The following is an 11,667-nucleotide window of genomic DNA, read 5'->3' as shown; positions in this document are numbered from 1 at the left end:
TAAAGCTGGTAGTTTAACACTCTTAATTGTAAATGCGGATTTATTGATTTTAAATGCTTCGGAAATATTAAAATAACTCTGTTGTACTCGACTATGTTAAGGTGATGCAATGCCCAGTTATAATGCGTTTCTGTCTAAATAGTGTAGTTTCTGGAGCCATGGCGTCATAATGATGGCATTAAGAGGTGGATTAATTCAGGTAGGACTGTGTAGGACATCACTGAAGGCCTAGGTGTGAAATGCACGGCCCGCTACTGCTATACACAACTGCAAGAAGAGGTACCAAAACTAGAGTATTAAAGCCCGGATAGGCATTACACTTATGGCTAAAATATCATAATTTTCATAATAATCCATATTGTAATTCAGGTGGTCTGAGAAGAAACTACTGCTGCATTTCCTCTTGGCTCTGTATTCAGGCGTTAGAAAATCGAGCCCTTGACAGGACACTTTACCAATCGAAGGAACATGACTATTTCAGCATTAGCAACAACTGCCTGAACTGCAAAAAAAGGACAATGATTGAATGAATGACTAGTACTAGACCAAGTTACTTTATGAAGGGTGATATATGAAATAAATGACTAATACTAGACCAAGTTACTTTATGAAGGGTGATATATGAAATAAATGACTAATACTAGACCAAGTTACTTTATGAAGGGTGATATATGGAATAAATGACTAAGTTACTTTATGAAGGGTGATATAGACCAAGTTACTTTATGAAGGGTGATATATGAAATAAATGACTAATACTAGACCAAGTTACTTTATGAAGGGTGATATATGAAATAAATTTATGAAGTTACTTTATGGTGATATATGAAATAAAATAAATGACTAGTACTAGACCAAGTTACTTTATGAAGGGTGATATATGAAATAAATGACTAGTACTAGACCAAGTTACTTTATGAAGGGTGATATATGAAATAAATTACGAGTACTAGACCAAGTTACTTCATGAAGGATGATATATGAAATAAATTACGAGTACTAGACCAAGTAACTGTATGAAGGACGATGTAGCGGCTTAACTATGCATGAACCAAAGGCCAATCATGCACTAGTGTGCAACAATTTTATCACAGTATTAAAACCAGCACAAACTTTGTAATTCTCTCAACATGAAACAGGAATCACCTCCCATGACTCACTGTGTGGTGTTGACATTTTTCAAATTTTAAATAAGATGATTCAGTTCCCTCCCCACCACATGCTGGAAGCCGATCCCCCAAATACTTGTGTTTTAATAAAGCCCGAAATGTACACTACTATACAAAATATACCATTACAATTTCTGCTCTTCAGCAGTCACTTATACGCATTGAAATTGGTTTAATTTTACAAAATTGAATGTAGGCCAAATGCAGTCCAAGTGTGCACTGAACAGGTGTATTACCAAAATAATCATTTGTAAACCCCATTTATATAGAAAATTTGACTAAATATTAGATATCATCCCCATAACACATCACCACATTTTACATCCTCCAAGATGCACATGAAGTGAAATCACACCTCTCTAAAAGAGTATCAACAAAAGCTGAAACTTCATGCAGTGCTATTCTATTAGACAGCATCAGCTGTAGCTGTGTTTACCTCATAAACTGTATCAGCACGTCCACAACATAAAAGGACTCAGGTTGGGAAGATGTGAAAGCATTACCTGCAATATCTCAAAACGTTGAAAAAAGATCCTTCAACTCCCAAGTTCCATCAGTAAATAAAACATCATCTAAAGAAAAAACAACTTAAAAATACATAATGGCTTTTTATACTGCAGTATTTCACAGTTCTGCTGGAAGCTGATGAATAAATAAATCAAGTGAGAAATAGTCATTTTCTCATAGAGTTCTATACAACCAGAGGAGGCGCCCCCTGGTGGCCAGTAGATGCAGGTTTAAGGCACTTCTGCAATGGCTTCACTTTCCAGAAGCAGAACTTGCCATCTGTTACCACCCTACCGATGCTCAATGCTTCACTAGCACTCTGTGCAGCAGTCTGCACTGAAGGAAAGGATGGGAAAATAACCTCCACTGTGAATTCTGTCTGTAATCAGCTTTCTTACATCCCTTAAAAAGAAAAAAAGGAAAATCAATTGTCTTTTATGCAGTAAATACACTTACCTTCAAACTCACTGGCTTCCCACGGCCTTGCAGAAGGATGATTATAGAGAGGATGGAGGAACGGATGGCGAGAAGCAGTGCTCGGCTGGGGGGAAGAGGGAATAGAAAATAACAAGACAAGTTTAATTACTGTAGGGTACGGAGGACTAATAAGACTTTTCTGTCACATTGTGATCAAACATATGGGGGTCGTGAGCCAGGATGTTACGCTGAATGATTAAGGACGAGGCCAGTGTGACAGCAGTGCTCTGGCAGGAAGCTACTTCACTATTGACGAACAGAGCTGAGGCGCCCCCAGACAGATCCCAACAGGTTTGTTACACCTGTAGCTCTGCTAATGAGTTAAATCACCCACATACACATGATGGAATTGTTACCTACATCATATCATAGTAAAGCTGCATGAGCTAAGGGCTAGGGCATTTATTAGTACTGTTTTGTTTAGTAAAAAGGAATGTCTTTTTAAAGATGGTGGGGCAGAAAAATAAATTAAACTGAATGGAGCAAAAGTAAAACCCAGTAACACATAACTTGACAGTATGTTTGGCGTATGTATTGTTAAAAACATACATTTACTTGTACTCTGTTTTTGTTTGAACAAATCAAAATTCAAAGGCTGCTAATTGACATATTGTACACTCAACAAGGGGTGCGTTATTTTTGCAGCATCACACCTGCTAGTGGTAGGAGTGAAATGCGCAAGAGCAACAAAGTCATATGTATGATCTAAACTGACTGCATGAAAGGTTACGTATTGGGGATTAAATTAAAATGCAGGCAAACTTTTTGCCACAGTAGTGATGTGAGCCAGGAATTGAAATGGCAGACAGCTGATACGTCCATTGCTTGTGTATCGGTGAGTGAAATATATCAACTATTGGATGGATTGCCATGACATTTTGTTTAGGCATTCATGGTCCCCTCAGATGAACCCTAATTACATTGGGGATTGCCATTATTGATTATCCATTATGTTGCCTAACCCTATCCTATAGTTGTATGACTCTGAGCCATAGTTATAGTCCCGTAACATTACCCCTGTTAGCATGCTAATGTAAGCCTTTCGCTAAAACCATGGCTATGCCTCAGCCTCATTGTATGGCTGTAGACTCGTAGTCCTGTTCACCTATATCACTCCACAGTAAAGGTAAATTAACTATTGGATCTATATTGTTGAACCCCTGCTCCATGCTGGCATAAAGGGGCACACCTGGATAGTAGGACTTGTAGATTTTTTATTACATCAATTTGGATGGCTTCAATTGCAATACAACAATTAAAACAACAAAGACTAATAATCTAAAGAAAGGATGTATACTGTCAAGATTTTGTTTTGGTTCCACATTCCAAAATACTCCTGCATGCCCCACCTCTCTCTTAAGTCACTGGTTATGTCACTGGTCCATTAAAAATAAAAAAATACATAAATTAATTAACTGCATTGCTTGAGATTCACATGCCTAAATACTGTTATAAATACACCAAGGTCCTGCAGATTAAATATTTACTCCTTGATGTTTCTTTAATTCACATTAAATCATGATGTATTTTTTTGTGTCATTGGTCTGCGTGTGAGGTAAAAGCTCCCTCAGCTAACTCTGGAATATGACAATGCTTGTTCCTCATATTGTGAACCAAGGTACACACAGTTACATAAAAATAGCTGCGTGTACCTTGGTTCACCAGGGAGGCAAAACATAATATTTCTAACATTTACTTTAGTGGAGATGAAAAGCTCAAGACTGAAGGCAAACTTGCACAATGGAGCCATACATCTTTGGCACAGCAAACTTCCATTGACTCTGTTTACATCTGGTATTTGCTCACACTGATTAATGTAAACACTTTATACTTTGCAACCACTGATATGTCTTTATCTGACCTATAGCGGGCCCAAAACACCATAGCAAGGCTTCTAAAACACACAAGCGGTCACCTCAAATACTTATTGTTTGTTCATAAAGCACTGCATGGTCGCTGCCTGCATGTATTTGTGAACTCATGTCCCCACACTGCTCCATTAGAAACCTGAGCTCCACCCACGCTTCTGTCCTTCCATTTGGGAAAATTATGTCCTCTGGTTTTACACCCTGGGTTCCAGTCCTGGGGGATTATTATTATATTCCTTTATTGATCCCCATGGGGGAAATTCGAGTGTTGCAGCAGCTCAACTACACAGACACAGACAATAAATACACATACTATACAACAAAATAAAGATAGAACAAAAATAAGAAATCTCCGCTGTTGTTATACAGTCTGATGGCAGTGGGCACAAATGAGCGTCTAAAGCGCTCTGCCCTGCTCTTTGGCAGATTCAGCCGATGGCTGAAAGAGCTGCCCAGCTGCCACAGTTCCTCATGGAGAGGGTGAGAGGGATTGTCCAGGATGGCTCCGAGTTTGGCCTTCATCCTCCTCTCACCCACTGACTCCAGACTGTCCAGCTCCAGACCCACCACAGATCTGGCTTTCCTCACCAGCTTATGTTTGTTGGCATCTCCAGTCCTGATGCCACCACCCCAGCACGCTACAGCGAAGAAGAGGGCGCTGGCTACCACAGACTGGTAGAATGCCTTGAGCAGTTTATTGCACACATTGAAAGACCTCAGCCTCCTTAGGAAGAACAGCCTGCTCTGTCCTTTCCTGTAGAGGGCATCAGTGTTGTGTGTCCAGTCCAGTTTATTGTTAATCTGCACCCCAAGGTACTTGTAGGACTCAACCCTCTCCACTTCCCCTCCCTGAATGAAAACAGGGACAGGGGGGCTTCTGTTCCTCTGGTAGTCCACCACAAGCTCCTTGGTCTTGCTGATGTTGAGCTTCAGGTGGTTGTTTCTGCACCATGTGATGAAGCTCTCAATCAGTCCTCTGTACTCCTCCTCGTTGTCCCTGGTGATACATCCAACAATGGAGGAGTCATCGGAAAACTTTTGGAGGTGGCAGGAACCAGAGTTGAAGCGGAAATCCGAGGTGTAGAGAGTGAAGAGGAACGGTGCCAGTACAGTTCCTTGGGGTGCGCCGGTGTCGCTGATCACAGACTCAGAGACACAGCCATCCACCCTGACGTACTGTGGCCGGCCTGTGAGGTAGTCTATGATCCAGGAAGTGGTGTCGGGGTGCAGGTTCATCTCCAGCAGCTTCTCTCTCAGTAGGGAGGGCTGGATGGTGTTGAAAGCACTGGAGAAGTCAAAGAACATGAGTCTCACAGTGCTTCCCTGGTTCTCCAGGTGAGAGAGGGCCTTGTGCGTCAGGTAGATGATGGAGTCCTCCACCCCGATGTGTGGCTGATAGGCAAACTGTAGTGGGTCCAGGAAAGCTGTAAGCTGGGTCCTCAGGTGCCGCAGAACCAGTCTCTCCAGGGTCTTCATGACATGTGATGTCAGGGCCACAGGTCTGTAGTCATTAAGACCGCTGGGACGACTCTTCTTCGGCACCGGGACAATGCAGGACGTCTTCCAGATTGTGGGCACCTTCTTCAACCTCAGGGAGAGATTGAAGAGGTGCCTGAGAGGAGCTGCCAGCTGTCCAGCACACACTTTCAGCAACCTAGGGCTGATGTCATCAGGTCCACTGGCTTGATCTGACAATGCCTGTGTACTTGTGCTAACGCGGGTACATTAACTAGATGATCATAGGATCATGTGATGTAATCAAAAGCTCTAGACTAGCTACCAAAAAGACAATGTTTCGTGAGACTGCTTTCTCAACCAAGCTTTGATCATATTTCAGTATGAATGAAGACGCTGACAGCTTTGGACTTGCACGTGGGCCGCAGAGCGATGTTTCTATGCAAATTACAATCAGGGGTCTGATGTGCACACATGCACAAAAAAAAAAGATGATGGTGACCTCGAGACAGCAAAAAGAAAAGCTATTTCATTTGTTGTATTCGGCTGAACAACAAGAAAAAGTCAGAAAAGTAAATAGAACCAAGGATTTTGAGTAAAGTACACACAGTAGGTACAAACAGCGCACAAAACAAGTTTCCAGGTTGCTTTAGAGCACAAGATTTTAAGATTGTCTGTACGGTTAAAAACTAAGTTACTTGTCGAGATGTTTCCTCACCCACATAGTATCATGCTTCAGCCTTTTCTTCATCAGAGCAGGTAATCTACCTTCACTTTCACCGATATCCCGTATATTACATATCATTCACCCATCACTGATGCAACATCAAGGTGATCAGACTCTAACTAACATTCATCAAGTCAAAACTCTCAGCTGAAAGTGTTCCCAGCTGGGCGTTTGTCGATATCCCGTATCATAGCAACTGCAAAGCTCTCAGCTGAAAGTGTTCCCAGCGTTTTAGCTAGCTGGGGTAAAACGCTTTGGTTGACACTCAACTTTGTACAATGTGAAACTTGTGTAATAAATATATATGTATAATAATTGTTTTTCTATGACCACTTTGTAGAAACTTATAATTTATGATTGTGAGGATTTATTAACAGTAATCAGTGAACATAGACTGACAGTCTACTCATATATGTAGCATATTAAATTATCTATTCAGGAAGATTATATCAAGCAAGTAGCCCTCCATATTACTCTCTACTCTCCTTCAGGTAGCTCTCATAAAGGCCGGTGACCCCTGTTTTAGGCTCCTCGGGAGCGTTTCTAAACATTATCCGTTTTTTGGTGTCCTAAAACCCTGGGCTAGTGTGGACTCACTAACCTCTAGTTTAAATGTAGCAAAAGATATGCGTTTTAAAATGGAAACTGTACTGTCGACATGGCCTTAGTCTTGTTAATGAAAATATCATGGTGTCATGAATTATCTTAGTAAACAGTATGTTTGCCAGTTTTTCTGTTGCATTTCTTACAGAGGAGCTGCAGAAAGGGCTTGCTGCCCTCTGATCAATAAAAGTCAGGGAAATATACATTAAAATGTTTTTGCTGTTACCAGAAGTAGGCACAGTTTTATCAAGTTAACCACAAGGGATATCTTGTAATCAAAGGTTTAACAAGTTAAAGCACTCTATAAATAAAGTTGTTTGATCTTATTGTATATCAGACCAAAGCCCTTGAGCACCTTTTTAGTCTCTCTTCCCTGACTCTCTGTTGTGCTGTTAAGAAGACGTGGAGTGCTGGATTGGATTGAGAAAGTGAAAAGCCCATTTATCACAACATCAGTTGCTCAGCAGGCAGGAAGCTGCACTGGCAGTGTCACTGTTGGACTGGCAAAGGCTTCGTAAAACCACAGCCCCCAGTCTCCCCATAGCCTCACTGATAAGCCCCTTGCCTGCCATCACCCCCTGCATTCCCTTTACATTTCTCTCCTTTCCCAGGCAGAGATTCCCAGGGGTGACAGGGAGGCGTTGGGTGGCTGATAGCGAGAGTAATTAAAAGGGCTGATTAGAGTGACGGAAGGAGGACACTAGGAGACAACAAAAAGGGAAGGAATAAGAAGAGAGAGGTAGAAATCATGTCAGATCAGTCTTCAATTTAACAGAGCAAAGGCTTTTTTAGTCCTCAGTCACTTCAATTGGGGCAGAATCTCAGGGGACGCACCGTCACACAAGTACCAGAAACACAGCACAGAGGAGAGGAAGTGCTCTACGGAGAGCTGCTCAAGGTAAAGCCAAGAGCAAGGTGGTAAGGCCTACTTCTCTCTGTCACACTGACATAACTGATACATCTATATTTTCATATAATTCCATAATTCATACTCAATAAGTATACATTCAAGCAGAGAGTAACAGTAAGAATCCAGGTTTACAAAGAGAGAAAGCCAAGATGATTTGACAGAAATGTGTACTTTTAAAAATGACCAAAGCAGGGGATTAAAAAGAGCGTTAAAGGGCTGAATTTACAGAACAGCTGCACAGATCAAACCTTTATGTTTAATTGGGATTATTATGTTGACAGCAATGTATGATTAAGAACCTGCAGCATGGTTTGGTGTGTATTTTATGCCATATATGTAGGTGTTGAACTTTGGATGAGTTTTGAATTTCAGGTTGAAAGACTCAGCCAATGCTCACCTTTTTCTGCTTTCATCCTTTAATTGGAGCTCTACCAATTATATAATTGGTTGAGAGGGGCAGAACTTTGGGGATTGCAAAAAGGTTAAAAAAATTAAGATTCTATTGCTCGACTTGAAACTGGGGTCAAATCCATTTTTTGTGTGACTAGAATGTCTTGAAAGTTTATTCATGGACGCATGGCAGCAATGCTGATTCCGTCCTGGCGGTGGAACAGCAGACCAGCTCTTTACCCTTGCGGGGCTGTTGGAAGGGTAATGGGCGTCCAGCAGTACCCCCCGAATATCAGGTACCGGGATCCTTGTTACAACCCTTGTGGTCCAACCAAAGTGACAGCTCGGTTCTGTTGGCTCCAGACCGTCACCTTCAGTACAATTTGGGCTGTTTGCAGCTGAGTATGAAGCAGTTGGGCTGAGAGTCCGTACCTCCAAGTCTGAGGCCATGGTTTCTGCTGGAAAACAGTGGATTGTGTCCTCTGGGTTTGGAATGAGTCACTGCCCCAAGAGAGGGAGTTCCAAGTATCTTGTGGTTTTGCTGAAGGGGGGGGATGGACAGAGGTTTGATGTGGCGTCAGCAACACTGCCACCTTAGAGGTGAGGAGCTCAAACCATTTGGAGCGAACTGGGATTAGAGCCGCTGCTCTTGTGCATCGAAAGGGGCCAGCTGAAGGGGGTTCGGGCATCTGATCAGGTTGACACCTGGACGCCTCTCTTTTGAGGTTTTCCGGGCACAACTGGTAAGAGACCGCAAGGTAGACCCACAACCCGGTGGAGAGATTATATATATATATATATAGGTCTGAGAAGAGCGAGAAAACTTTGCAGAAGAGAGGGATATCTGGAATAGCGTACTAAGCCTGCAGCCCCCCGCGACCCACCTCCGGGTTAGGGGGAAGATAATGGATGGAACTTTTAAGTTAAGTCTGTAATGAATAGTTCACATTTCAGCTACTTCAACTTTAGGCATTAAGTGTCTTGGTTTTGTTAAAATGTCACACATAGACATCAAAGCATATTCAAATTGATTTGATCTCTTATTGAACTCTGCAAAAATCAGTAAACTTCTGCTCTTATTACAGCAGGCTGAATCTAGTTTAAGGACAGCTGACCCACACAGGGTCAAGGCTGAGATAACTTAAATGAAGTCCAATACACACAATCCCCAAGTCCTCCTGAACACAGCACCACTCAAATAAGATCTTCAACTTCTATCATCTTACATCACTTTAAAAAACAGCATGTTTTAGACAGACTTCACCTACTTACATACTTAAGTACATATTCTGTATTTATATTCTGACAGTGGGTGTTTGGCATCAAAACATAATAACTATTGTGGTAGTAATTCATTACTATTGACTATTACGATGAATCAGAATGAAAGCATCTAGATTCTTCTTTTCCTTTGGCTTGAAGAAAATAAATCAAATTAGCAGAGCTGACAGTTTCTGCTCAATAGATTTATGTTACAGCAACAGCAAGTGCTCTTCAAGAGTCCTCTTGGCACAAAGGCATCACAAAGTATTTTCATATGACTAACTCGAGCATACATATGTACTATGTGCCCCTTGATTCAAGTCAAGTTTAATTATAGGACCGTACCACATACAGCCTCCTATTGAAATATTTACCAGGGGAGATGTTCTACATGTGTTGGGAATTAATGGTCCACTTCAATGGGTTGACATGCCAATGTTGTTTAACTTCATCACCTTGGTAAATAATGTCTTTACATTCTCGTAATTTTTTTGTTCAATAGGGTGAAACTATTGACGCCATCATATTACATGTTGGTCCATCTTTGCTGTTATGTGAACACAAGATTTTTAATGCACCAGATCAATAGAAAGTCAATCAGTAATGGCCACAGTGAATTGTCTGTTGGTGTCTTTTCCTAAGTAATGGCCCTATGTCTTCTTGGCGAAAAGAGAAAGGATAGCACTGAAAAGACATTTCCTTATAAAGACTTCAAAATTCTCTTATCATAGTTGACACCAATACCCTTTGGGGTCAGTTTATTGAGTTAGGAGTATTCCTGAGTTGCTTGAATGTTTATGGCTATTTCAACATGCATGACAGACGCAGGAGGATTCAGCAGTGAAGCTCCTGGACCTGGACCCGTTCCAGCAGAGCTCCACCCAAGGCAGCATGATTCGGGACGCAGAGTGACCTTGATCATGCTTCTATCTAATGAGTGATGGACTGTCAGAGCGGGAAATTTCCATGTCTGAGGAAAAGCATACTGCTCCCACTAAGATCCTTAGACCCACTGTGCACCAGTCAAGTGAAAAAGCTATGCTTGCCCCTCTAGTGCCTGCTAAAACCAATACACATAAGCAAGCAGCAGTATGGATGACTAATCAGTTTGGGGAATTTCTGAAGATGAGAAAGTACATCATCAAAGTCAGTTTGCCAGCAGTGCTGTATAGTACTGTAAAGTTCCCATTAATCAGAGCATGTTTGAACTTAGGCATTTGAAAATATATATTTTTTAAAAACTTGCACTGCAACCACATCAGCACAGTGCAATAAGTATATTTTCCCTATTGTATAATTAATTGTACTGCTTTGCTTCTACTTTGCATACTACTATTATATCGGACTGAGAAGCAGTGTATGGAGTGCACATACATCCATGGTCATGGGCTGATGTATAATGGACAATGCATGTTTCTGAACGAGATAACAGTGGAATGTTCCTTATGCATCAAGAAATCAAGACCAGGTGATATTTTAAAGGAAAAAAGACTATATGAAACAGAAAATGTTCATCTGTCTTCAGCCTTTTAAAGCACATAACAGCATAATAATACACTATTATCCATGCAATCATTAGAGTGACACATTCAGAACCCCTCCATCCAATCCTGTCATCATGTTAATCCAATTAAAATACTTAATAGCATTTTTCTTTTTCTTTTTTTACATGTGACCAAGTAAAACTAATGAGTTCATTCAAATAAATGCAGTTTGACAGGCTCTGTTGCTTTTATGGCCTCTGGTTGTGGAATCTTGACGTTACATGAATAAATCTGGCATTTACTGCAGCTAATATTTGCTATCTTTGTTCACCGTAGCATGCACAGATCCACCAGCTGGGAGTCATAATGCATGAAATGATAATATATTGCTCAAATCCTCCACAATAAAGTCAGCCATAAAACTTAAAGAAGATTTGTGTTTGATTTTTGTTTAACTAAGACAAATGTCTAAGTGGATTCCGTCTGTTTTAAGAAATTAAGGCGGACCAGTAGGGACAGATTTGTCCCTAATTTGCTCTACTGGTTAGGTTTGTGCCATCAAATGGTAATCCATTTATTTAACATTGGCCTACATTTTTCCCTCTAATACTCTTGTCAAGAGTCAGATTGGACAACCATAGCTGGTTTCAGCCAAAGCTGGACTTCTTATTTACCACTTCTACTACTTACATGTCATATCTAGTGTATTTATCATGTAGAAATGTAATATGAAAAATAAGATGATAAATTATATTGTTAAATTGCCATATTTCTTGATTGGTGTAAAAAAAAAAACAGCAATATGATAACTGCA

The 11,667-nt window shown here is 40.9% G+C and overlaps 1 protein-coding gene across 1 annotated transcript in view; it reads right to left on the bottom strand.

Moving 5' to 3' along the window:
* The window catches only part of fhit (fragile histidine triad diadenosine triphosphatase), a 357,159-nt gene that overhangs the window by 330,696 nt on the left and 14,796 nt on the right, over positions 1-11,667 (bottom strand). Inside the window, exon 3 of the mRNA XM_054616913.1 lies at positions 2,133-2,217. The gene's annotated coding sequence lies outside the window, so the exon portion shown is untranslated. The remainder of the gene's footprint in view (positions 1-2,132; positions 2,218-11,667) is intronic.

This window comes from Anoplopoma fimbria, chromosome 17 (genome assembly GCF_027596085.1).
Source record: "Anoplopoma fimbria isolate UVic2021 breed Golden Eagle Sablefish chromosome 17, Afim_UVic_2022, whole genome shotgun sequence".
Classification (NCBI taxonomy): Eukaryota; Metazoa; Chordata; class Actinopteri; order Perciformes; family Anoplopomatidae; genus Anoplopoma; species Anoplopoma fimbria.
The sequence above is the reverse complement of the archived record's forward strand: the minus strand, read 5'-3'. Positions and strand labels throughout refer to the sequence as shown.